At 38.9% G+C, this 19,271-nt stretch overlaps 1 protein-coding gene across 1 annotated transcript in view; it reads left to right on the plus strand.

The window, feature by feature from the left end:
* LOC117171754 overlaps positions 1-19,271 on the plus strand; it is a 64,431-nt gene that overhangs the window by 816 nt on the left and 44,344 nt on the right. The gene's annotated exons all lie outside the window — the stretch shown is intronic.

Here is a 19,271-nt window from a genome sequence, read left to right on the forward strand (position 1 = left end):
GGGCAGATGTGCCATGAACTGAGTCCAATTCATTTTTTATCTCATATGGAGTTAAACCCTTTATATGAAAATGTTTGATTACCGCTCTGAACTCGTTTTTTTTCATTTTTCTTAACGAACAATGTTTTTTTTTTCAATTGGTTATAAAAACACGTAAACTCAGAAGATGTGGACTGTGACTGCACCATATATCTAGTCGGGATTGGTGCCGACTGAAAACAGATGATTTGGAGCGATTCGCGCGCCATCTGTTGGTCATTCTAAGGACTTATTGAACTACCCTCGTATCTGGCCACGTCAGTCCAAACTGCGTGCTAGCGCTATTCCTTAGTGGCCACGCATTTCACGTTAAGCCCGGGAACTAAAGCTCCGCTTAAAGGAATCTCAATTCATTCATTTATACATATACATACATATATACTCCCGAAAATGGGTCCGCCAACAATGCCGACCACTCTAGAGTTAGGGTAGCCAATGAAGATGGATTCAATGCGATGGATCGGCGGAACCTCGGTTCCTTTAGGTGGACGGAGCGACTGAATCACGACTTGGTAGAGTGCTACGATGCGAGTGTGGCCCCTGAACGGGGTTACATGGCACGGCTGCATGCTCTGTGGTGCGAGAAACACTCTGAGCTATTGCACTTTCCACATCAGCATCTGCGAAACCATGCCGAAATACTCCAAAAAAGAGGCTATGTAAGCGGAGCGCCTACTCTACCATAGCTAGAACAAGCCGGCAACAGAGAAAGAGAGGCGACACTAAAACCAACCGCGGGCAGGCATCCGATAGAGGAAGAGCGATGCTTTGTAACCCGGAGAAACATCAACACCAAGGTTTCTCTCAAGCCTAAAGATCTGGCTGAAATGGACGGCGAGCTTCGTGGACATTTGCCTGAAGAATCCGACCTGTGGGCTATCAATTATTGTGTGTATAATGCAGCGGGAGCTTTGGCCGTTACGACCCGTAAAACAAAACCAACGGTTGATCATAAGACCAAAAGACGAATGCATAATCTTGCCAGAAAGATAGACTGCGCAAGACAGTACGCGTCCCGCATTCAGTGTGTTATTGTCTAGGTTCGAAAGTTCACGCGCGAACTCCGGACCCGTTATCACACACTTAATAAGTCAAAGCTGCTAACCAGCAGGCAGCATATTGTTGAGAGAATAAGGATACTATCTGACGCTAAGAGAAGTCTAGAGCGGAGGGATGAAGAACTATTCCTCTCCGGGACCAGATTGATGATTCCGGAGTGGTTGGTGAAAGGGCGCACAATACTCCTGCCGAAAATGGGCAACTTAGCTGACCGGAAGAATTAAAGGCCAATCACTTGTCTGAACACACTGTATAAAATATTCACAGCTATCCTAAATGATAGTATTGTTTGAGCAATTGAACCTGTGTAGCAAGAAATATATGAACAACGAGGCTCAAAGAAAGGCGTAGCGGGATGTCGGGAGAACCTGCTCATCGACAGATATGTCTGCAAAGATGCAGCATTTTACCAGCGTGACCTATCGATGGCCTGAATTGATTATCTGAAAGCTTGCAATTCGACCTCCCATAAACTTATCATCTGTCTTTTGGAAAGCTTAAAGGTTCATCCGCAAATCGTTAGTTGCATAGAGAGATTAAAGCCGCTTTGGAAAACCAGATTTACTATCTCATCTGAAAAGAATCGTGTGATAACTAACAAAGTGACCTTTCAGAAAGATGTCTTTCAGAGCGACACCATGAGCCCACTCCTCTTTTGTCTTACATTATTGCCACTATCTCTAGCACTTCGCCATTCCTACAGGTACTTTTGCGGCAAAGCTGCAGATCGAAAGTACAAGTCCATGAACAAAAGCATACATCTTAAGTCTTCTGTTCCGCGACTGTACATCTCACGCCGTCAAGGTGGTCGCAGAATATTGAGTCTTGAATGTCTTCACAACAGGATTATTCTGGGTACAGCGCATAGAGTCGCAAATGGAAGAGACCCTTTTCTTAGAATGGTCAGAAAGCACGAAGAAGTGGGCAAATGAGCATTTCTGTACAAAGCAGCGGAGGAGGCTGCTGAAACACTCGGACTTAACTTCAGTATTAGGGGTGAACGAAATGCATCAAATCTTATCTATCTCGAGTACTCATTCCTAAAAGCCCGGATTAAGAAAGCACAAAAGAAAAACTTTCGTGAACAGCTCCTCGATAAGAGGATGCACGGTATCTTCCACAGAAATGTGGGAGGATCAGTCAATGTCGTGTGAGCTAACTTTTTCTTTCCTCAAATCACCCGGATTGAAGTCTGGTGCGGGGGGTTTCATTTTGACATGTCAAGACGGTGCCATTTCCACCTTAACATACCGTCGCCACTTTTTGAGCCAAGACATTCCCGATGATAGCTGCAGGGCGTGCCATGCACACCCCGAGCATTTAGCTCACTTACTATCTAGGTGTCCAACTCATGCGGGAACGACCTACATCCAAACGCACAATGCGGCACTAAGAGTGCTTTATTACCATCTCTGTCACTCTTACGGCATTAACCTTAATATCGCTCCTCTAAATGCTCCTAGGGAAATCGAGTCAATATTCGAGAATGGGAAGTGCCGCATATACTGGAACTTTATATTCTCGACAATTGTTTCTGTTGCACACTCGAGAATTGAAATAGTTCTTCTTGACTTTGAGAAGCGAACCATGTTCGTTATCGAATGTGCGGCACCAGCTGACAAAAACATCATAGCTAAGGAGAATGAAAAGAAAGAGAGTTATAGAGACCTTATAAGGGAGTTGCAACGATTTTACTCAGAATATTCTGTTAAACTAATCGTCCTTATCATCAGCGCTGTTGGAAGTGCCAAGCTTTCACTCGCTACTAGCCTGAAAAGCATCCCTGCGTGTCAACAATATGCTAAAACACTTGCGGGAAAAATGCCGAAGGCGGTAGTTCTTGGGTCGCTCCGTGTTCTTATGGTGCACGAAACTTTTCCCAGATCGTCGTATTGATTTCGTTACAGACTGTAACCACCTATCTCGCGGTCGGGAGACGTGGTTGCGGCTGAAATTTTACCGCGATTTCGCCGGGAGCGGGTGCAATTTTTCAGATTAGCACCCGCTCCCGGAGAAATCCTGCGGTTGTCCTTATGACAAATTTTTAATTATATATATATTTTATATGAGTAAGTTGCAATCTCTCAGGAAACGTGCGATTAGGGATGTTGTATGACTAGACGGGTTGTGTAATATAAATTCGATATTGTAAGGAGGAAATTTCTTTTTCTTAATAAGGAATTTCTCTACGGAGTTCCTTTGATTTGTAGAGCGAGGACAAGACAATGCTGTATGGTTAATATCCTCTTCTATTTCACCACAAAAACTGCATTCGCTATTTTAAAAGATTTTTCCTAAGTAAACTATAAGCTAATCCATAATGATTATATCTAATTCTAGCTATTGTCACGATATCTCTTCTCTTTGCTTGGAGTTTAATGAACCATGGTTGTCTTGTTTCTAAGTAGTAATTATCAGTAAAAATCCAGGCATCTTTAGATCGATTAAAAGCATTCTCATATGCAATTTGATAGAGATCTGTATGAGGAATTAAATAGTGGAGGTCTGCGCCTTGCGTGCCATCTCCATTGGCTAGATTATCAGCCACTTCGTTTCCATGAATGCCTTTATGTACAGGAATCCAAACAATTTCTATAATAATTTCACTGTTCTTAGCAATATATAATAGGTAACAAATTTTAAATATCAAGTATGATGTGGAAGAATAGGTGTTAAAATTCTGCAGGCCTGAAGGACACTTCGAGAGTCTTGAAATATCGTAGAGTGAGAAATATTGTTGTTTAGGATGAATTTTATAGCCTCGCATATTGCTATTGGCTGAGAATAAAATTTGTTGCGGCAAATTTTGTAGAGCGATAAAGTTTTGTTTAGCCAACTTCGCGTCTTTTAAAAAGCATGTGTTTGCCACGTTGGAACCACCCATAAAGAAAAAAGTTCTTACATTTATGCTTTTAGAAAAGATATTCTGAAAATCATTATCAGGAGATCGGCTCTGTTGAAGTTATTTACCAGTCTGTAGATCTATATGAAAGTTAGAGAATTGAATTTCGTAGTCAAAAAGGTAATTAATTAGTGTAGCAGAGCAGTATATTAGGGGTTAGTAATCCTTCTCTCCAGACTTATGTTTATATGATATATATGAATTTAAGAGAAGAAAGCCTTTTTAATGTTAAAAGGAACTTGGTTTTGTGAAGAGTAATTGTACAGCTTAATAAGAAATTTGTCTGTTACCAGTACGAATCTGTTAAAAAGGGAGAATTCTTTTAATTCTGCCTGCATAACATTGATTGGCGTTGATATTATGTAGCCTAATATTATTCTGAGGAATTTGTTATAAGGAACACTTAACTTTCCATACCAGTTATCATCAAAGATGGACAATGCATGGTCCTCTATTACTGCCACTGATTTTAAACTGAACTTGTTTATTTTTTTTAGGTTGTATATAAATTTGCAAATTTTGTTTGGTAATCCAAGTTGTATGATCTCATGAACCAAAATTTCCGGTATTCCATCATTGAAGGCTCCCTTCATGTCTAAAAAGAGACTGACCGTGTAAGAGTTTGTAACCAACGACGTATGCAACTCTGTGGAGATTATGGCTAAATTGTCAGCACAGGCACGACCCTTTCTGAAGCCATATTGTGAGGGTGGAAGTAAGTTCTTGTTTTCCAACCACTTGTTTATTCTGACTAATACAAGTTTTTCCATTAATTTGAGAAAACATGAAGAAAGAGAAACTGGTCTAAATTTGCCCGATAAGGTCTTAGGTATTAGGAAAATAAGAAAGTTTTTCCAGGGTGTAGGGAAAAGACCTTCATCTAGAATATGATTATAAATCCAAAGCAAACATCTGAGAGAGTTTTTAGGAAGATTTTGAATAACTTCAAAACTAATTTTATCTAATCGTGGAGACGATCTTGCCTTTGAGTTTTTTAAGGCCAATTTGAGTTCTTGCATCTGAAAGGAGGAATCGAAAATGTCTGAATTTAAAACGCCATTAGAGCATGGTGGAGGTCTACATACCTGATTGTATATGAAGTCTGGTAGTTGAGGAAGATCTGCATTAATATCTTTAGCACTATTGACAAGCTGTTCCATATAACTTTCCATCTGAGCGATAACCTCAAGATTTTGAGGACTGGTGGTGGATGATGGTGGAAAGAGTTTCCTGTGTTTGAAACCATTAATCTTTGATCAGACACTCGTTAGAGGAGTCTCGAATGTAAGTGATTCACAGTAAGAATGAAAGTTATTTTTCTTTTTTTTTAGTGTTTTTTATAACATAGGCATCGTACCGCTTGAGTTCGATATAGTTGTCGTAGTTGGACGTTGCTAAATACTTATTTTGTTTAGCTAATCTGATTCTAATAATCCTGTCACTCTCCTTGTTCCACCAAGGCGGAGAACTGGGATTGTTTTTAAAACGAGAAGGTTTCTTATCTATATTAGGGCCCGCTTTATGAAGTGCACTATCGATATCCTTGAAAAGGTCGTAATACGCTTCTAAAATGCTAGCCGAGTTAGTTAATTGTAGTGAGGTTTCATGCTTACATTTAGACAGTTCCTCTCTGAAAACACTACACTTGACTTTTTTTAAGTAATATCCATGTGTAAAGAATTAATAATAGGGACAAGGTTTAATTAGCTTATTTATTATTGGGAAATGATCGCTACTCATTTTGTCAGTGAAGGTATTCCATGAATATTGCGTGTTAAGAGTATTGAATACTATTGAGAGTTCGATAGCTGATTTTGCCATGTCGGGGCCGGTGCATAGCGTAGGGTTCCCATTCTTGATGATATTGTAATTAAATTGTTGAACATGGTATAAGAAATTATTACCTATCAGACACGAGCGGTCGCTACTCGAGGACGTGTGGTGACAAATGAAGTCACACCCTATGAAGAATTTGTTGTCATTAATTGTAGAATCAACCAATTCATCCCATTTGGTGTCCTGGATGTTTGCACGGGGATTTCTATAGACATTTATTATGCATAACGGGCCAAGATCTGTAGGAATGGAAATAGCTAGAGTATCCAGTTTATCTTCGACTCCATAAACGTCAACGATATTAAAGGGAATATCATTTCTCACTGCAATGAGTATACCTGCCCCTATTCTGTTTTCACGTTCTTTACGAATTAAATTAAAGTTTTTAAGTTGAAAGTAGGACTTGGTTTTTAGCCAGATTTCACTGAGAAGAATGATGTCATAGTTGTGAATTAGTTTATCTAAACATCCTTTTTTATTGTAAATGCTTCTACAATGCCATTGAAAAATTCTTGGTTTAGATATTTTTGTCATTCTTGTTAATAGGTGAGTGGGAGTAGTACTGGAAGTATATTCTGTAGTATAAACTTATTATTTTTTGTTCATATTGGTAAAGTGGAATGTGCACTAGTTGTATTAGCAGTAGTGGGGATAGACATAGGTATTCGAGGTAGACCGAGAGTCGATAATAATGGTGAAAATTGATTGACAAACTGCACCAAAAAGGAAAGCATCTGACTTAAAGTTTGCGCAAATTGTGGGGAGAAAGCATTTAAACTAGGATTCTCGGGTGGGTTGGAGGCTATAAACTAAAGATAAGAACCATTGATTGAGGGATCCGCGGCAGGGCATTGATCCTTCGTGCTTGTTATAGCCCGGGAGCCAGGACCCGTTTGGTTCGCGGAAATAGGTCCTCGGAATTTTTCTAATGGATATGGTGCAGAATGATCACCTGAATCCAACGGTACGAGGTCCTTAACGAACTGACGCGCGTTCTCGAGATATTGTTAATTAAACAATTTTACATAACTTATACTATATCTCCTAAGTTTATTGGCATTAAAATTTTTTTTGGAAACTATTAGGTCTTATTGAAATGACCAATGTTTGTCCTTTGCGATTTTTTGTCTGCCTCATAGTTTTTGCAAAAATCCCCAAGAAAGCACATTATAATAATCGATTTTTAGGCATTGTTTATGGGTCTTTTGCAGTTTTTTTACAGGATTCGTTAGATGGCTCTAAGACGCATGAAATTACTTTTGCACATTTTTACACCTGTTCGATAATTTATACCAAAAAAACCACAAACAAGATTTACAACAAGGTTTCTTAGAACCCGATTGTAGGCGACAATTATTAAAATTTTCACATTTTGTTTTCTCATTCTGTTGAAAAAGTCATAGAGGGAAAAAGTTTGTCTAAGACTTTTTTCTGCATCTCGAATAGTTTATTTGAAAATAAAAAAATCAAATTGAAGGAAAATATATCGTTAAATATTAACAGGGGGAATAAACAATAACCGATTTTTGTCAATCTTTTTTTTGATTTTCCCGAAATAATATCACGAGGCTAATTCAGCATATTGAAATTAGATTAATTACTATTGTACAAAATTTTGATTTTCTCCGCTGGCTCCAATTTCATACAATGAGAAGGGCGCGCTAGGCAAAAAGCCGTCCACTCGAGCGGCACTAATCAGCTAGCCACGGGGAGCCGCACTAAGAAAACAAAATGTTCAAATATCTTACCGTTGTTACAAGAGTGTCGATTGAGAAAAATCAAAATTTTGTACAATATTCATTCATCTAATTTCATTTAGCTGAATTAGCCTTTTTATATTATTTCGAGAAAATGAAAAAAAGATTGACAAAAATCGGTTAGTATTTACTCCCACTGTGGATATTTAACGGTATATTTTCCTTGAACTTAATTTTTTTGTCTTTAAATAAACTATTCGAGACACGGAAAATACAAACTTTTTCCCTCTATGGTTTCTTCAGCAGAATAAGAAAACAAAATGAAATTTTTTTAATAAATGTCGGCTATAATCGGGTTTAAAGAAACCTTGTTGCAAATCTTGTTTGCGATTTTTTTTTATATAAGCTATCAATCAGATTAAAAAATGTGCCAACGAAATTTCATGCGTCTTAACACAATTAAACTAATTCTGAAGAAAAATCTCCAAAAGACCCATACGCAATGAATAAAAATCGATTATTATATTATACTTTCTTTGCGTTTTTTGCAAAAACTATGAGGCAGACAAAAATTGCACATGACAAAAATTGTTTATTTCAATAAGACTTGACACTTTCAAAAAAAATTTTCTTAATATGTCGATAATTTTAGAAGATATAGCATAAGTTATGGAAAAATGTGTAATTAACAATATCTCGAGAACGCGCCTAATTTGCGAAAGCACCTCATACCGCTGAATTCAAGTGATCATTCTGCACCATATCCATTTAAAAAATCCGGGGACCTTTCAGGTCATACCACCTCTCCTATGTGGCTCCTGGAATATTAAGGGTTGCCGAGTGCTGTCACTTTGTCGAGCTAGTGGGGTTTTACGCGGGATGTTGGGTTTTGAAATAGCTTGTGTGTAAGAAAAAGCTTCTGGAGAAGTAGGCCTAACGCCTGCTTCAAGCGGACAGTCCAAATCAACGTCGCCTAATTGAGGAAAACTAGAGTAATTTAGATGAGGTGGAAGAGAAGAATGAGCAGTGGATTTCGTTAGAGAATTGAGATCGAGTGGTTGATTATTTGACAATGCCATTTTCTGGTGTGCATAGTAGAGTTTAGAGGCCTGTTTGATTGCGATCTTCCTAACTGCAGCGATTTTCCTAATGTCTTGCTGTTCCTTGAACTTTGAGCAAATTTTGTCTCTTGCGAGGTGCGAACCTTTGCTATTCAGACAAACGGGTGAGTCAGATTGTTTTGGACAAGAAACATCTGTGTTGTGCGGTTTTTCCCGTAGTGAAGACATTTTGGGTTCTTACACTGAGAGGCCACGTGGCCGTAGCGAAAGCAAGAATAGCACATTTTTACTGGAGTGATATATGGATCAACCCTGATACGAACTTCAAAAATGAAAACATATTCCACAATTTCTTGACCTTCAAAAGTGATTGCAATAGTTAGGGGGTCACGAATCTGATCATCCCTTCTTTGTGTGAAGCGACGGACTTCTAAAATTGAACATCCACTGCTTGTAATGGCAAAGCTCTTGATTTCCTCTGAGGATATGTCAGTGGGTACATTTTTAATAATACCTTGTCGGGCGATTCTGTAGTTAGCAATAAAAGCATTAAGTTTAGATGCACCTAGGGTTTTATTATTAGCAACGATCTTGTTTGCATCTGGACTAGACTTGCACTCGACTGAAACACTATTCCTATTGTCTTTTTTAATGCTCTTGATCATATTTGGAAATATTTGGAAGCGTTTCCTGAGATGATTGGATAGTGACAAAATAAGGGCCTTTGTTATTGGGAGTATAATTATGGTTTGGAACACCCTTATGGATGCTAGCGGGTTGGTTGATTCCATCACACAAAACTTTGTTTTTATCACCGAGGGTCTGTTTACGAAAACCATGTGTTGGGTCGCGCAATCTTTTCTGTGATTTTTGACCACATTGAGGTTAGGATCGTGTAGGTTGCTAGGAGCGGGTTCAACGGAGTTCTTAAAAGAATCTACTGATGACATTTCCTGAGAGAAGTAGTCTAAAGAACCGATGTGAATTATACTCAACTTTTTAACTCCTTCACGACTGGGGGTATAACGCCTGTTGATTGCTACTTACAGGCGATACGTTTGAAGTGTAGCAGTCAACAGGCGTTATACGTCTTATAATTTTTTAAACTTTTTACCGTTGCAAAAAAACTATTGCGATTATTCCGTGACCTTCTATAGGGAATTTTAACGTAGAATCCGAATTTCAACAATCTAAAAGTTGAATTTGCTGTTTTTTCGAGTTTCTTAAAAAGGAACTGAATGGGAACCCAATGGGGTTTTTACGGGTACTTTGTAGAAGCTCCATTCGGTTCCTTCGGTCCGCCAGGGTTCATGGCCAAAAACCTGCCTCAGGAGGCATACATACTTGAGATTTTATTTTATTTGTTTGTAAGAAAGCACAGCGCGATATACACTTGTCCAGGTATCATTTCAATCCCCTTTCCGAATTGTATGGGAAATTTGCTTCCGATTTCTTTCCGAAAGCCTCTCTTTTCGAAGGTTTCCCATGTGTTTCCGAACTTTCTTCGAAGTGTCCCACTGCATCTACTTCATTCTGAACATTTCCGATTTCTTTCCGAATAAGTGTTGCAGTGTCCCATTATCTTATTCCGATGCTATCCAAATATTTACCTTTGTCCCACTGTTTATGTTCGTTCCAAATGTTTCGGATTTATTTCCGAATAAATATAAAACATAAATGATTAAATGTTGTAACAATTATGCATGTATATATGCATTATTTATTCATAAATAAATATAATAAATAATAAGATAATTTACTAAGAAGTTTATGAAATTAATAAAAAAGTAAATAAATAAATGTATAAATATAATGAAATATAAAAAGAAATATAAATATATCTAGAAAATTCACCTAAATATTTGCATTTTTGACAACAAGTAAAAACGATCTTTCAACAACAGTTGAAGTTTCAACCAAAAAGTCTGACTTTATAACAAAAATGCTGAATTTTTAACAAAATAGTCGAGTTATCTTCAATTTTCGAATTGTTTCCTGCATGTCCCACTGTTTATTTATTCTCTATTGAAAATAGACTGTCGTATAAAGATTTGTCCAAAAAAACTAGAAATAAGAAAATTTCATCAAAAATCTTGGGAAACTCGCTATCAATGTCTTGCGTCGCCATTTTGTTTCTTCGATTCCATTCATATTGATTATGGTTAGTATTAGATTGCACTGAACTTGATTTTGAACCAAACATCATTTGAAACAATGCAATTAAAAGTGATTATATTTTTTGGTGAGATCTACAAAAGAATCATTATTATTGGCGGAGGTTGACATTCACTAAAGACATTTTTTTAAACATATAATGACATTTAATTCTTTTGGTTCATTCGAGTATTAGTGCAATCGAATGCTAACTATCGATTGGGTTTATCGATCGCGCTACTGAAAGTGAGTGAGTGAGTAAGCGACAATCTTAGATCAAAATGGCGCTGGGGACAAGTAGAGACGAGATGCTGTCAGAGCTTTTCCAAAGATTCTCGATTAAAGTCACAACAATTTTGGATATTCCTAATTTCCCATAGTGCTTTCAGTGAAAAAGAGCATTTTGTTCAGTTTCGTTTTCAATAAACCTTGTTCTTTATTGCGGATATCGAAATCGATAAACGTGACGCTTCTTTTAGCTTTTCATCATTCAGTCAAGCTCAGTGCAATTTATATTTCATAGTGTATTATTTTTACCGTAGAAAGAAGAAATTTTATCAAGGACTTATTGTAGTGATTACAAATAAAACTTGGGCGAATGGAATATTTGACATTTGGAACATTTAGATGTTATAATGTGCAGAAATAACGTGCAGCCATAATGTACGTGATGTACGAAAGTCGAAAAGGCTTTCTGAGTTATGAAATTTTCCTATTTCTAGATTTTTAGGAATCGTCTTTGCTGGATTCAACAGGAATCAATATGATCCCTGCAATTTAAAAGGCTCGGAAGATCAAAATAAATTATTATTTAGAAACTATAAATTTTTTTATTTGATTCCGAACGAAATTGGATACTTTCGGAAAGAGTAAAGTGGGTAGTAATACGGAAATATTCGGCGACATTCGGAAAGAAATCAAAAACATTCGACGACATTCGGAAATTACCGAAGAGTGGGATATTCGGAAAGGAATCGGAAAGGTTCATGGGACAGCTTGAAGTTCGGAAAGAAATCGGAAGCAAAGTTTTCATACAATTAGGAAAGGATCAGAAAGGAACCTCTTTCCCCAATCTTTCTGACGCGCTCTTTCCGAAACCTTTCGACCACACTTGATTAGGCTTCTTGACCTTGTCACCGACCTTAAATTGGTGGTCTCGATGAAGCTGATCGCAATATTTCGCCTGCTTCACGAAGTTCTGATCTTGGAACTTTGTCATTAACTCCCTTAGATGCTCCAATCGTGCCATCTGAGTTGTCCAGACCTGAAGGTCGGGTGGTGGCAGGTCAGCCTCCCCTTCCCTCAAACTGCGAATAGTTTCTCGCGGACGGTGCTCTCACCCTAAATTGAGAAACGCTAGAGCCACTCGATTTCTACTATGTAACGGCGTGTTGTAAGCGGATCGGAAGTCGTTAAAGTGGAGATCCCAGTTTCGATGATCCTGATCAATAAATGACCTGATCATGGTCTTCAGAACCCTATTGATTCTCACCACAGAGTTACCCTGAGGATGATACAAGGGTGTGTACGATTGGTGGACGTCGAACTCCACCGCGAGGTTGTTCATCGCATTTTCATTAAATTCAGTGCCACTGTCTAAGTGTAGCACCGTGGGTGTTCCCCACCTGGTTAATACTAGTTCTAAGAATGCTGCATTAATGCTTTCAGCGTTAACCTTTTTTAACGATGCCGACTCGATGCATTTTGAGAATAAATCCTAGAATACTAACAGGTGTTTATATCCCTTCTTACTACGAAGGAAAGCACCCATGACATCGGTTGCCATGACTGTCCATGGCTCCTGGACTATTCGTTGAGTCATTACCCCTCGTGATTGGGTTTGCTCAGTTGTGTTGCGCTGGCCTGTCTCACAATTTTTAGGGGATGACGTGATGTCCTTGAACATGCCAGACTAGCGTCCGTTTGAACGCAGAATGGTAAGTTGAAATCTTGGTACGCCAATACAGGCGATGACACCAAAGCAGTTCTCAGAGTCTGGAATGCCTCTTTCTGCTCGTGCCCCCAAAAGAAATTATCATTTTTCTTGGTCAGACGAGTAATTGACTTACAAATTCGAGCGGAGTCCTTGATAAATCGCCAGCACCGCTACGTAGCCCCTCCGAATCTTCTAACTTGTTTAACGTTTCTGGGTCGAGGATATTCAAGTATAGAGCGGACATTATCATCGTCTACCAACAGCTCATATTTATTCATTTGAATCCCAGAACCTTGACTTCAGTTTGACAGAACTTGCACTTGTCTGGACTGAGTGTCAGAACTGCTTCATTTAAGCGTGCAATGGTCCGCTCCAACCAGTACAAGTGCTCTTCAAAGGTTTTAGCTACGACGATTACGTCGTCCAAATAGGCGAACACGTGTGGTTTCATATCCGGGGTAATCACCTTGGCCATCAATCATTGAAAAGTTGCCGGAGCTCCGTTGAGACCAAACGGCAAGCGTTTAAATTGATACAGTTCTCTTCCTGCGATAGTAAAAGCCGTGATATACTCACCATCGTCAATCAGAGGGATTTGGTGGCAAGCCTTGTTCAAATCTAGGGTTGAGATCTATCGAGCAAAATTTAAGCGGTCTATGATTTCCATCATAAAGGGAATCGGGTACGCATATTTCTTCAACACCTCATTAACCCGTCGAAAATCAATGCACAGACGGTAATTACCGCCCGGCTTACGGACCATTACCATCGGGCTGCACCATTCGCTATTTGAGAGTTCAATCAACTCTTGATCAATCAACCGGTTCGCCCCTTCTATCAATGTGTCATACACTTTAGATGGCATACGACGATTCCTCTGACGAATCGGTGGGCTCCCTTGCGTGTCGATGATATATTCGACATATTTCGCAGTGGGTAACTTATTGGGTTTTGGTTTCATTACACCCGTCAAAAACTGATCTAACCTAACATTTTCCCATGCATCCATGCCCAGTATGGAAGTATCAGTTAGCCCAGGTATGATTTTTAAATTTATTGAATGGGTGGTTCCTGAGAAAGTAGCCGGCAGACACGTCTCGCCAATGACAGACTCAATAGTGCCATTAGTCATCATGATGGCGCCTGCTTTTGAATGGTCGATCTTATGACCGCCCGGACCGAGTATCTGTAACCCTACTGATTCCAGATACGTTCGTGTTGAACCCGTGTCTACCAATGAATGGATTTTAGTACCCCGTATCTCTATACTGACATAAGACCATCAGAATTTCTACTGACTGTCCTCTTTGTCCCGTGAATATCTGAGAGTTTGGTAAGTCCAACACTCAAAGATGGATCAGATTTAGAACGAGAGAGCAATTTCGAAGAATAATTGGGAAAATGAGTTCCGAAATTCAATTGAGCGACTGAGGGTGGGGAGGTCGCCCTCCCCGCTTCAAGAGTTGAAACTGATTGATTAAAGTTTACTTCAATTTGAGTTACTGAAGATAATTTTTGCGATAATTTAGATTGAGTTTCAGAAGGTAACTTCTGAGTGAATTCAGGTTTAGGTTCAGAACATGATTTCTGAGTCAATTCAGTTTGAATAGTTCAAGAATAGCCCTCCTTTAATGGTTTCCCTGAGAATGAACTGAATCACAAGTTCGCTTGATCTGGCCATGTTTGCCGCAATTATGGTAAAACTTGGTCCTTTTTCTTTAGCAATTATTCCAATCGTGGTCGAAGCCACCAGAATTATAACAAGCTGATTTGGCCTTTGGTTGGATTCTCCGCCCTGGTGGTAGACTCCCTCTATCATGATAAGGCTTAGTTTAGGCCTGCGCCGAACTCGTCTCCTCATGATTCTCGCCTCTATTGTTATTCGGACTGGGCCTGTTATTATTATGTATAAATTTTCTACCAATAACCGAGTTAGCCTTATCATGTGAGGAGACCTTGGCGACTAATTGATCCACCAACTTTACCAATACTCTCACCAAGGACTCAAGAGAGGAGCTGGCATCGTTAAAGATACTGCCACTGGTATTTCTATTAGCTGTGCGAGAAAGCTTAGTATTTTTGTCATAAGCCGATTCAGGGAAGAATAAATCTTCCGGGTTAGGCGCGAATAGACCTTTGAAGAACAGGTCCTAGATTGCGATGGACTCGGACAAACTGCTCTATCATGGTCACCGGCCATTGAAACTTAAGGAATAGACCCTGTAAGCATGTAAGAAATTTAGCGGCCTTTCTTCACGACCCTGATAACGAGTGGGGACTTGTTCTTGAAGACGTCACTGATAAATGATGTCTCCGTACATAATCAGGAAAGCCGTTTTGAAATGCTGCTATGTAGTCCAGGCATGACAATTATAACGGAACCATTGCAGAGTTAATTTCTCTAGGATGAATGAAATCCCTATCATCAGTTCCTCACCCGTGAAGCCTGAGACCGAACGCCCCTCATCCACCCTCATTAAAAAGTTTTCTGCACTCGTATCATTATCCCCGCTGAAAGTGACTCCCCAATTCTTGACAATAATATCCACGCTTCTATAGTACGCCCTTGCTTGAAAGTACTGCGTGGGAGGAGGCCTAGCGCCACTTGCTGAATGGGATGTACAAAAATTGACGAATACAGTGGCAGAGTTGAGGAAAGCATTTCATTGGTGGCCTTTTGAAAGTAGTCGATAAGTCACTGTGGTCCCGCTGCGAAAGGTGTGAACCCCACGGGGTTTGCCCCCACTCCAGGTGCAGCCCCTGCAACACTAAAGGTTGTACTGTGGACCGGAAAAATATCGTTTAGGCCTGAGCCTGATTGAACGAATTTCTGCATAGGCTGAAATCGGATTGGATCAAATTCTAAAGACGGCGAAAATGGACTGGCCTCCCATCCTCTACTTGGATTGGTAAGGGTTTGATGCATGCCTGATCCCGAATTCGGACATTATTGGCTGCTGAGGACAATTGTGAGTTGTCCAAGTGCACGCGAGAAGAAGTGGGGTGTCGTGGTACACCTTCGTAGTGGCTAGGGATGTATTCAGAGTTCCGGAACCCACTATAATCCAACAGGCTCAATGTCGTTTAAGTCGTCGATGCCATCACCGGCCGTGTATAACAGAACACGAAGGACATGCTAGTGTCTGAGGGACCATTGCTATGGGAATCTTCCTGCAAGCTTGCCTGCAATATTGAGGGAACATTGAAGGAAGATTCGCGGGCAAGTTTATTACAAATTTCTATTTTTAGATACCATACATCGTACGTTTTTATAGACACGTAAGACGGCATTCCGGGAGAACATTAAAAAGCTACTGCGCATCCCTAGGTGCCATGCAGCACTAATGCGCAATGGATCAACTTCAAGATTGACAGGCAAAGTTCCCTCAATCTTGCTTCGCAATATTGCCACATGACGGACATTTCCTTATTTGCGGGAAGCTTGCCTGAACCTTGCGATGCAAGCTTCCGAAACTTGTATGGCAAGATTTAGGCAAGCTTGCTGCAAACTATTGCGCTACCTGGAGGAAAAGGGTGTGTCTGAACTTGTCTCCCTATACTGTTCGCTGAAGATTAAAATAATCTTCGAGCGTCTGAGGTCGTCCTCAGACATGGATAACTCGTAGGGTGGGATCTTAATGTGTCGTTCGTCCGATATTTTAATTTAAATAAAAAAGGTTCAAATGTACACAGTATATTCAAAAATTTCAAAGAAATCACATTAAATCAAATCAATCAAGAAAAAATATGATCAATAATGCTTAATTTTAACATGCACATGATTCCCATGTAATTCAATTGAAGTTTCAATTATCCTGACAAGATACTCAAAGCCAGGTAATTTCAAGTCTTGAAGCCTGAGGTAAACTTTAGTCTATCACTGTTCTATCATCCCCACAATAGACCCATTTGATCGGTGGATTCTTATACAGGTTGCATTGAGGTTATTTCAAAAGTTATTTCAAAACACCTGGCATTCCTTGTTTGTTTATCCTTGAGTTATCCAAAAGGATGAAAAAACAATTGACACATGAACATAACTACCATCGTTGAATTCAAATTCAATTGAACAACACAAAAAATTTGTAATATGGAACTAGTCAACCTAACTTTTCCTTTGTCTGCTTACCCTTGAGATTTCGAAAAGGATAAGCAAAAAAGTGGTCCGATTGTCTTCAACTGAAGTTGATTGACGTTAAATGCTTGTAGGAACTCCATTCCTAAGACACAGCTGTCGCTAAAGTTTTCTTGAACTAAAATTTTTAGATCCGCTGTTCTACTTTCGACAGTTACTGACAAGTTACAAACACCTAAAACTGGAATTTGATTCAGTGATAGATCCAAAATGTGTGTAATTTCAGATTCTTGCATTTGGACCAGATAGTTGGCATTCTGCAAAATTTGTTGACCAGTCAAATTTCTCTCACCTGCGGTGTCAATAACCGCATCAAAAAACATTCCAAACAGTTGCACTGGAAATCTCATTGTTAATAATTACTTAAATTTATCAATTTATTTTCATTTTTGCACTTAGTCATTATAAATCAATTTTAAATTTAAATTCTAAAATTAAAAAAATTCTACCAATTTGGCAACGTTTTAATTTTAATGAACTCAATTGAATTGGTCGGTTTATTTACCAACCTCCTACCCTTTATTCAATTCAAGCATGCGACTCACGATCCATTATTTTACTCAATCGCCTTAAACTTCATTTAAACTGATTAATTGTCATTTGGGTATTTTTAATATTCCTCTAGTTACTAATTTTTGGTACTTTTGTTTTATTTTGTTTGTTAGTCCTGGAACTTCAAAAAGGATGAACAAATTTTTATTCCTACTACTAAGTATTAATCAAATCAAAATAAAGCTCATTTTCTTTCGAACTTTATTTTAATTTCGTTAATTTTTCATTTTTTTATTATATCATGGCCTAAATTCAATTTATTTTCCCTCGTAGATTTCATTTTGATTAGCTTAAGATGTCAAAACTGGAGCTGTTGTTCACATATATAGTCGATTGATGACGCACTATCTGTTTTTCTCGCGGCCACAACTTTCCCTGTGATTGGAACTTTCATCGTTCCAATTAAATTATTTCTTCCAACATTTAGAAAAAAAATTATACTTTACCTCCCTTTCGCGTCAACCAAGCCCGTACGTCGGGCGCTATTTATGATCGGTCTTTCGCCCAAATACTCATTTTTAATAATTTATATGATTTACATGTTAAGTTGGACTCGTAGATGAATCCAACAATTTGCCAGGCGGGCGCCAGATAGTTTTAGACCAAAACTATCAAAATTTACATTAACAATGAGACATGTTATTGCTGCTCCGACCGCTCTGATAGGATGGTGTAAGTAAGGAGTGATGAACGACATAGTAGATATTTTTTAACACATAGGGTGGTTCAAGTGACCACCATTCGGCGTGATCGTTACGGCCTCGTGAATAAGACCGGGGTGGAAGACCCCAACGAGTTCAATTTAGGACTATTCTGTTCCCGTCATAAACGAAAAAATGTACTTACGCTATAATGTTCACGAGATGTGACCTTGGTCGAGGTCAGCAACTAACAAGCTTCAACCGCGTGTTCTTACAGTTTCAGCACACGTCGTTAAACTTTAATAATTTACAATCAAGAGACAAGTACAGAAAGTAAGGGAAACTACCTGGCAACGTTCGACATCCTCTCATACTTCCTCTCATTTCTGTTTTTTTAAATTTGTTCTGTTTAAATAATTCCTTGTTAACGATCTTACTTTTTTAGCCCTCTCGGCAATCGTCTCGTCGCAAGCTCAACGTATCGAATGAATGTTTGAGAGTGGCGTGTCCATTCGTAATCTCAAGTGAGAGCCGGAACGCCACTAGTGTTACGAAACTGGCACTAAAGATCGATAGAGGGAGTGGAATCAGCAGAAAGAGGGACAGTTGCCAATTACTTTCCCCTCAGCGTGAAGGTGCCATCCCATGTGGGCAGAAACGGTCGGCGCAAAGCAGAAACTCGTAAGAGTGAAATAGACAAATATATCTCTCCATCTCTTTCATACTTACGAGTTTCTGCTTTCCACCGCCTTTTTCTGCCCACATGGGACTGTACCTTGATAGCGCGCCATCGATCTACTAGTTTCGTGGCTCGGCACTGGTCGTGCTCCATTCGCTGCTTTTCAACAGGTTGCGCTGACTCCTGTCAACACGCAGATTCTCCGCAGCCAAAGATATTACAAACGTAGATGCACCGCAACCCGTCGATAACACCCACCGATGTGGTTTGCCAACAGCCACCTCGAAGCGCACTGATTGTAACTAAGTGCAATGTCTTTATATAGTTCTTTAATATTATTTAGTATTTTATTTATTTATTTTTGAGGTCTGCAATTTCTATGAATTTTTTTGACTATTCGTCTAATCAAGAACTCGTATGTATTTTCAATTTTCTTAATTAATATATATTGTAAAATTTTTATAAAAATATAATAAAAATATCATGTCCCATAAAATATATTTAAAAATAAGCTTTAAACTATTATAATCTATACAGTTTACTCGAAATATTTAAGTACGTTATATCATATAAATTTTAA

Source organism: Belonocnema kinseyi, chromosome 1 (assembly GCF_010883055.1).
Source record: "Belonocnema kinseyi isolate 2016_QV_RU_SX_M_011 chromosome 1, B_treatae_v1, whole genome shotgun sequence".
Lineage (NCBI taxonomy): Eukaryota > Metazoa > Arthropoda > Insecta > Hymenoptera > Cynipidae > Belonocnema > Belonocnema kinseyi.